The 9,323-nt window shown below is 36.8% G+C and overlaps 1 pseudogene; it reads left to right on the top strand.

Annotated features, from left to right (window-relative positions):
• The first annotated feature begins 7,177 nt into the window (after positions 1 to 7,177).
• Positions 7,178 to 8,561, top strand: LOC112661663 (heterogeneous nuclear ribonucleoprotein D-like; annotated as a pseudogene).
• Positions 8,562 to 9,323: the final 762 nt, after the last annotated feature.

Here is a 9,323-nt window from a genome sequence, read left to right as displayed (position 1 = left end):
AGTTATAAACTGTAATATGAAAAATGTAGAAAGTTTAGGGAGGCTCTGAAAAGAAAAAAAAATCACCCCATATAGCAGCTGGAGTGAGATTGTTAAAACATAAGTCACATCATTTCACTTTTCTTCTGGAGTGCTTCAGTGTTTTCTCATTTCTCAGACAATAAGCACTCAGTTCTGACAATGGCTTAAGAGGGCCACGATGATCTATTCTCTCTCTTGTATCTCTGACCTTATTCCTCTAACTCATCAGCTTGCTCATTCTCCCCCAACCACACTGGCCTCTTCCACCATGTGGGATCTCACTGCAGAGACTCTGTACTTAATATTCCCTCCCCAGGCATGTGCTCATCTCAGGACATTTGTAAGTGCTGCTTCTTTGACCTGTTACACTCTACTCCCAGAAACCTGGTTGTTTTGATCATTCTGTCACTGTCTTTATACCAAGGTACTCAAATGTTACTTTGTCAAGAAGGCCAAGCCTACAGCTCTATTTGAAATTTCAGTCCCATCTCTATGCCCTACAAATACAAATTATCTAGCTATTATCTTTATCTACTTTAATTTTCTTCTAACATAAAACATAACTGACTTATTTGTTCTGTTTATGGTCTTTCTTTTTCCAACGTAGTGTGAGAAGCCGGGACTTGGAGGTGTCCCCAGTGTGCGGAGAAGTCAGGTCACATAGTTTCTATTCAATAAACATGCAACTAACACTGTTTATATTTTATTGTTTTAGTATTATCTTCTGGGACTTTTTCCTGCCATTTGCATTGTTATTTCTTATCTTTCAGTGAGTTGTGTGTTATCCAGTTCTCCATAAGCTGCATCAGATAGGAACACATGTCAGATTTGACAAGATTTCAAGTAGCCTTTATCTATTTAGGAAGCATTTGGAAGTCTGATATTCTCTGGCCTGTGGGCTCATTGTCTGACAACTTCTCTCATATTTGGCAGCATGAGGAGCAACAATTCCATTACCGACACCACTCTTAATCCCCCACTCATCATAACTAATGTTGTTAGTCTGCCTGTCTGATCCTTGGGCATTGGCATCCCGATTTTCTTGCCTATAAAGGAAGTCAATTTAGTGTCTGCCTGCTTTGTTGGACCACGACACCATGCAGGGTTTCTTCTGGTACTGCATCTGATGCCTGATAGTGAACAAATTGGGCTGGATCCTGACTAGCTACACATCTGAAACTGCCCTAAAGTCACCTCTTTCAACTTAGATTTTTATCTAAAATCAGTGCTTTGAACATTTTAGAATATGCTGTGTTGTTAACATGATTTTTTTTTAATGAAAGCAAAAGAAAAAAATATGTGTTTTGATAGAATTTAAGTTTGCATCTCTTATGGATAAAACCCTGCTAAGAATCTTTGACTGTGATTTAGAAAGATCTGAGTCTCTGGGGCCAAGATCAGGGCTGTGATATAGACTGTGGATATCTCCAAAAAGCCAGAATATAGAGGTAACATTGAAAGGACAATAGTGTTTTCCCCAGAGGGAAGCATATACTACCAAAAGGAGGATTATCACAGCTGCACTAATCTGCTTTCTCTCTATTTTTTTTTCACTCTGTGTCTCCTGGAATTATGCTAGTGCAGAGCTTTGCTGACATTACATCCAATGAGTGGGGAGAGGAATCTCCCTCCATTAGGTCTTAAATGATGAAGACATTTTTGTGATAAGGGGCTGCACAAGTCTAGTCTGTCTGATAATAGAAGGTAAATTACCTCCTTGACGGAAAAGCGTTCAATCATTTAGGATAAATTCTCTCTCCATGGCCGTGAATTGGCCCATAAAAATAGGAAAGAATATAAGACTCTCTACATCATACAAAAGCATTACCTTTATCTTTGTTTTTTATCTTTTAAATCTTTGTTTAAAGATTACATGGATTAGAAAAGACTTCTGAGCTTTTACCCCTGACTCTTGAGGGAGATATGCAGACAAAAGTGAGATCAATGAATAATAAACTCAAAAGTTGCTTCAAAGCTTCAAAGTATCAAAATATGGAACAGTCGCATGGGGATATAATGTTAAATGGACCAAATTACTTAATGATACTCTCAACACATGCTTGTGTAATTCAGATTTGCTCCAGTAGCTCTTCATAGTTTATACAGCATACAGAGTCTTAATCTCTTCATTACATCATCAGCATTCAAGATAATGAGGTTTTGACATATTTAAAAGGAGGTAAATCTAATGAAGAAATCATATACACAAGTCAAATTACATTTAAGATGTTTTCCTACTTATCACTAGAATTAAAGGTGTAATTTAATATGGATTTTTGATTAAAAACAGATGGTTCACATCTGTTCCCCAAATGGAAAAAAAAAAAAAAAAAGCATTTTAGCTGAAAAGTGTAAGTCACTGAAGTAATATCTGATGAGGAAGATATACTCAATATAGTTTGGTTCTGTCACCGCAGATAGGTTCTGCTATCCTTCCATTCAGAGAGTAACTAGAATAAAAATAAGTACATCTGTAGAACAATATCTTCACAGGAATTAACCCAATTTGTAAGATGTTCCAGAGGTCAGATGTGTGAACTTTCAGGCAATGCCATCTTGTCCAGACATGCATGGGAACTTCCTAGACTGAAGCCTGCTAAGAACCCTAGAAGAAGAGTTTGACAAATTTGAGGAGAAGGTGATATGGACAAAGAGATTTTCAACTAGCTTTTTGGGAATGAAGTTCTTTAAGAGAGTCTAAAGTGGAACCTATGATTCTTGCCTCCTGGGAGTCACATCTTTATGCTACCACTTCCTCTTGAGTGTGGCAGGGTTGTGACTTGCTTCAATACAATAGAATATGGCAAAGGCTATAGCGTATATGTTATTACATGTACATGATTATGTTGCATGTAACTGCAATACCCATACTGGGAAGGAACTCTTCCTTGCTGGCCTGGAAGAAGCAAGTTGCTATATCCATATCAAAAGGCAAGGAACTGGGCAGCCTGGTGGCTCAGCGGTTTAGTACCGCCTTCAGCCCAGGGCGTGATCCTGGGGACCCGGGATAGAGTCCCACGTCAGGCTCCCTGCATGGAACCTGCTTCTCCCTCTGCCTCTCTCTCTCTCTCTCTGTCTCTCTCCCTCTCCCCCCTCTCTGTGTATTCTAATGAATAAATAAATAAAATCTTAAAAAAAAAAAAGGCAAGGAACTGAGGGTGGCCAAAAAATCAGCAAGAAAAGTTGGATCTCAGTCCACTAGCTCAAAAAGAAGTAAATTCTGTAAACAATCACATGTGTTTAGAAGTAGGTTTCTCTCCAATCAGAACTTATAAGAGACTGCAGATTGCAGCCTTGGCCATCACTGTGACTGCCTGTTTAAGGTCCTAATGCAGAGTATATATCTAAACAAAGATAAGACTCCTGACCTGCAGAAAGCATGAAACAAAAAACAGGTGTTAAGCTTCTAAATTTATGGCAGTATTTTTTTTTTTTTTTTTTTTTATGATAGTCACAGAGAGAGAAAGGGAGAGAGGCAGAGACATAGGCAGAGGGAGAGGCAGGCTCCATGCACCGGGAGCCTGATGTGGGATTCGATCCTGGGTCTCCAGGATCGTGCCCTGGGCCAAAGGCAGGCGCCAAACCGCTGCGCCACCCAGGGATCCCTATGGCAGTATTATTACATTGCAATGCAGAGCTAATACACCGCTTTTGGACTCTACACTTCATAAGATATTCCTTCTCAATAAAGAAAGGCAAAACACAGGATCACGTCCTGGGCCCAAGGCAAGTGCTCAACCGCTTAAGCCACCCAGGCGTCCCGGTTCAATTTGATAATACATCAAGGATGGAGAAAATGCTTAGGAAGTATTCCTGTGCTCTGTAGAGATTATGAATGCAACATTTTTGTAGGATGCTAAGATATTTTAGGAATCCAATGAGCATTGTCCCTCTAAGAGGCCACATTAGTTTTAGAAGACAGCACCTTGAAACACAGATAGTCATATGAGCAAGAATATGTTCCAAAAGTATAATTAATATCATAATCTTAGGTTGGAGGCAAGCACCAGCTATGCCAATTGTAACAATGAAAATTCTTATTTGGAAATTATTAAAATATAGGGTATAATAATTAAGCTATAGATATATAAGAAAATGAACATTAATTTATCATACATTCATCCATTATAAATTTTTTGAATTGTTGCTATAATTTATCTGTTCCATTTAAGTTACAGTATCTGCAAATTATTTTCTAGAATGTAGAATCAATTACAAATATGCTTTCTCAAATATATGCTAATATGATTTTTTAAAGTCAGGTTAAGGATTCAGTAAGCAATTGTATAAAAATAAGAATTTTCTATATTGCCTTTTAATTACTAAGTTCTTATTTAACCCATTTCTTTATGGAAATCTCAAGTACGTAAGGTACAATATATCATTTTCTTCATTATTTTATTTTCACTTTCTCCTTTATAGAGAATACCTACAGATAATAGATTGATGTACATGTTATCATCGGTGTAATTTCATAACTCTCAGCAGATAAGCATTAAAGGGTTTTCCTCTACAATGGCAGATGGCAGCATGGCAGATAATTGTAAATTATTGTATAAGAATATACTGTGGTGGAAACTAAGAAAGAAAGAAAGTGACTAATAATTTTGTTGAGAAGACAAGAAAAATGAAGATTGAATTTTAAAAATCAGAAGTTCTATATTACTACAGTATTGACCAAACTATATTTTTCGAATTACCATTCAACACAACTGGTGAAACTACACAAGAGGAAAGAAAAAAAGTCCTGCAGAGATCGCAGGTGACAACTCAGTGCACAAATTCCTAATCAAATCACCACCATCTGCCTAACTTATGATCAAATCTGCCTTGGCATTTGGCTTTTATCTCCTCAAGGATATTAGCCTTAATGCACAGATACCTTAAATAGAAAAGAATAATGGATTTGAAAATGGAAAAGAATAGCATGACCCATGGAGAATAAGAGTCAAGAGCTATGTTTATTATTATTATAAACTCTTTTTTCATGTGTTTGTGACTCTTTCCCAAGACTTAACTGATTGCATACAGGGTAGGGATGATGTTCTGCATTCTGACTCCTCTGCATTACCTGTCAGCCTATAATTGATAAGTGTTAATTAACTGACTCACTTGCTAAATACTGACTGGAAAGCACAAGGAGTAATCTTGAGAGCAGGGAAGTATTTATTTCTAGAGTATACACAGGGTACTCCCTTGTTTCCCACTCCTCCCCAAAATACAGCTAATCTGTGTATTTAAAAGTCTATTATGTTTCTTATCTTGTTTAAAAATTCTTGTACCTGGATAGGGGAAGTACGCTGAAATGCATACATGTGAGTAGTATAATGGATCTGTAGAGATCCATGATATTATAGTTCATTTTGACATGAATGGACCCTGAAATACAGATACTCTTAAACCTTATATGCTATTTAATACTTTTAAAATTATATAACAGAACCAACTTAATATGCTTCATAGAAGCTTAAAGCAGGAATACTTGGTAATTTAGGGAAAAAACTGGAACCGAGCACTCTAAAGCACTTGACCTTTCTCTTTTCTCCCTGTTTTCCTATTTATCTCTTTATTTATTTTCCCTTCTAGAATTTTCTTTGCGGGACACCTGGGTGGCTCAGTGATTGAGTGTCTGCCTTCCGTTCAGGGCACGATCCCACAGTTTGGGGATTGAGTCCCACATTGGGCTCCCTGCACGGAGCCTGCTTCTCCCTCTGCCTATGTCTCTGCCTTCTTTCTGTGTCTCTCATGAATAAATAGATAAAATCAAAAAAAAAAGAAGAAAGAAGAAAGAAAGAAAGAAAGAAAGAAAGAAAGAAAGAAAGAAAGAAAGAAAGAAAGAAAGAAAAAATAATTTTCTTTGCTTCTCTAGGCCCCATCACAAATATATTTGTCTGCATCAATACTGAGGTTATGCATTATAATTCCAGCCTTGTTGAACTGGCTAATTAATCCTAATTGCAAACTCAGGGAAATATAGGACAGTGAACCAAGTTGGAAAGGTGTCCATTGCTGGTTTGACCAGAGATGGCCAAGAGAATGAGCCAAGGTGGAACATAAGAGCTCATAGGAAATTTCCAAAGAAAGAAGCAGACCGACTATACTGTAATCTTAGAATGAATCTTAGAATGTGACCTTAAGGCACCTGGGTGGCTCAGTCAGTTAAGTGTCTGCCTTCAGCTCAGATCATGATCCCAGGGACCTGAGGCTGAGCCCTGAGTCAGGCTCCCTGTTCAGTAATGAGTCTGCTCTCTCTCTCTTTCCAGCTCAAACTCTCTCTCCTTATCCCTGTCTGTCTCTCTCTCTCAAATAAATAAAACCTTTTTAAAAAAGTGATCTTAAATGAATCAAGAAATATCACTCCACTGTCAAAGTTTTAAAACTTTGAGTACTTACATCACTGTGTCTTTTGTCTTGAACTCAACAATGTATTTTCTCCAAGAAAGGCCCCTGACTTTTGGCCTCCTCATTTCCATATCCACAAATGAGACAGGTGAGAGGCAACTGCCAAGGAAAGTTTTATCTGAGCTAAAATTAGTGGTTAAAATTAGCAGTGCAATCCCCTGCTCCCATTATCTTTTCATTTCATAAATTGTACATTTAAGAAAAGGAATTCATAAAGAGGTTTACAAAAAAGTAACATAAATGAAATGGACAATGTAGAGGAAGGGTCATATAATTCTAGATACTGTTTTTTTTTTTTTTTTAGACACTGCTTTTTCTTTTGTCAATTTAAAGAAAGGTAATAAATATTTAAACCAATTTTCATTTGTTTTCAAAACTCTCAATCACTAAAACTGAGAATAATATATGTTATTTCGGATATTTAATGTCAACTAGCAAAAGATATGAAAGACATCTACTACCAGCGGTATGCTAGATCCAGCATGTGCTGGATAATGAGAGCTAGTCTTACAAGTTGGTTGTTAAATACAGCTGTTCTTGAAAGTTAAATTACATAAACTTGCATGAATTATTTTTAAAGGTTAATAAATGTTAAAAACTACATCATAATTATTTTACTGTGTTATCATACATGCTCTTGATGTTATTTTATCTATTTCATCTATATGGGAGAAATAAATAATAGTGTACTACAACACACCTCTTCCGGACTTTGCATTCAGTTTAACATCGCATTACTAGCTTAAAAGTGATCATGGTGGTGGGGAGGATTGATATTCAGACCATAGCAATGGGCAAATGGTACAATCAGGTTTTTTTTTGTTGTTGTTGTTTACCAAGCTTATTGTTAAACATTTATCAACTTAATGTATATTACTCTCTAGAGATATGAATTATATATTTTGAGATTTCACATCGCAGTTCTCTGGAGATAGAGGGATAAACTGAAAATCCCAAAGAATATACTTAAGGAAAAACCTAAGTTGGGAAAAATGACTTGTTTTGCTTTGTTTCTTTTGCTTGAAAATGTTGGTACCTTTGGTTTTCTGAGTTTTCAGTGTAGTGTTATGAGAAATGTAGAACAGTTGCTTGAGCCAGGTTAATATTTCTTGGAGGCTTGAGCTGAACTAAGAGCAAGAAAGATCTGACTGAATATTTGTTTTGATCTGGGAATTTGTAAGCTATACAATTAAAATAGATCCAGGGACTGGAAGATCAAGAGAATTTGGATTTATGCTTTGCAAAGATGCTGTTTATGTTGATAAGATTTTGGAATGGAAACAACACAAACTAGATGGCAAATTGATAGACACCACCCAAAGGGTCAAAGCTTTAAAAAGGAAAGAAGCCCCCCAAAAGAGGTTTTTGTGGGTAGATTGAACCCACAATTGTTCTAAAGAACAATTAAAGAATATTGAGGAGACTTTGGAGAGATTGAAATATTGAACTTTCCTTGGATACAAAAACAAGAGAAGATAATTTTGTTTTATCACATGTACAAATGAAGAGCCCGTAAAGATATTGTTAGGAGATATCAACTGACCACTGTTATTATATGTATGTGATGAATACCAAATTCTACTTGTGAAATAATATTACACTATATTTTAACTAACTTGAATTTAAATAAAAACTTGAAATAAAAAATTAAATAAATAAATAAATGCAGATCTCATAAAATTGGTCCTATGAAGTGTGAAATCAAAGTTTCACAACCCAAAGAGGTATATAGGCAGCAACAGCAACAATGAGAAGGTGGAAGAAGTACTGCAGTTGGTGGACAGGGTGATACTAAAGGTTGTGGACCAAAACAGGTCAGGGCCAAAACTGGAACAAAGGATTTAAAAACTATTATGACCAAGAATATGGAAATTGCAATAGTGGTTATGATGGTGATCAGAACTATAGTGGCTATGACGGCTGTGATTCTACTGCATAAAACTACAGGAACTATGAACATGGACAGAGATACGCAGACTCCAGTGGCCAACAGAACACTTATGTTAGGGTATCTTGAGAGGGTGGCAATCACCCAAAACAATTACCAGGAGGACTTTGGAGAAAATAGGAGGAGACTTCTAAAGTCTCCCATCTTGCAGGATGACATTGAAGATTGGTCTTTTGTTGATGTAATGTGATTATTTTGTAAAAGACTTTGTAGTGTACAAGACACAGCTGTGGGGCACCTGGGTAGCTCAACGGTTGAGCATTTGCCTTTGGCACAGGTCTTGACCCCAGAGTCCTGGGATCCAGTCCTGCATCAGGCTCTCCACAGGGAGCCTGCTTCTCCCTCGTCTATGTCTCGGCTTCTTTCTGTGTCTCTCATGAATAAATAAATAAAATCTTAAAAAAAACAAAGACACAGCTGTGTCTAATGGTCCATTAGTGGTCTTTGTTTTTACTTTGTCTTTAGTTATCTGTGTTATGACTCAATTTGGATTTGTTTATACAAATTTTGTTTGTATGATTTCATGTTAAACCTCAAATAAATGCTTCCTTATATGAGCATTTTTCTGTGTCAGGTACTAAATACTTCTGTAAAAATAGAATTTTATTTATTTATTTATTTATTTATTTACAAAATTTTATTTATTTATGAAAGGAGAGGGAGAGCAAGCATGAGTCAGGGAAGTGGCAGAAGGAGAGAGAAAGGAGCAGACTCCCTACTGAGCAGGGAGCCTGATGCGAGGCTCCATGTGGGATGCAATCCCAGGACCCTGGGATCATGACCTGAGCTGAAGGCAGATACTTAACTGACTGAGCCACTCAGGCTCCCCTAAAAAATGTAATTTTAAATAAGCAATATCTAAGGCAAATTTTATTTTGTAGGGAGTATGGACCCATATGGAGAAACTATAGCCCTTTATAAATAACTAGCTACAGCATCACCCTGTTGCCCA

Source organism: Canis lupus, chromosome 31, assembly GCF_003254725.2.
Source record: "Canis lupus dingo isolate Sandy chromosome 31, ASM325472v2, whole genome shotgun sequence".
NCBI classification, from domain to species: Eukaryota; Metazoa; Chordata; class Mammalia; order Carnivora; family Canidae; genus Canis; species Canis lupus.
The sequence above is the reverse complement of the archived record's forward strand: the minus strand, read 5'-3'. Positions and strand labels throughout refer to the sequence as shown.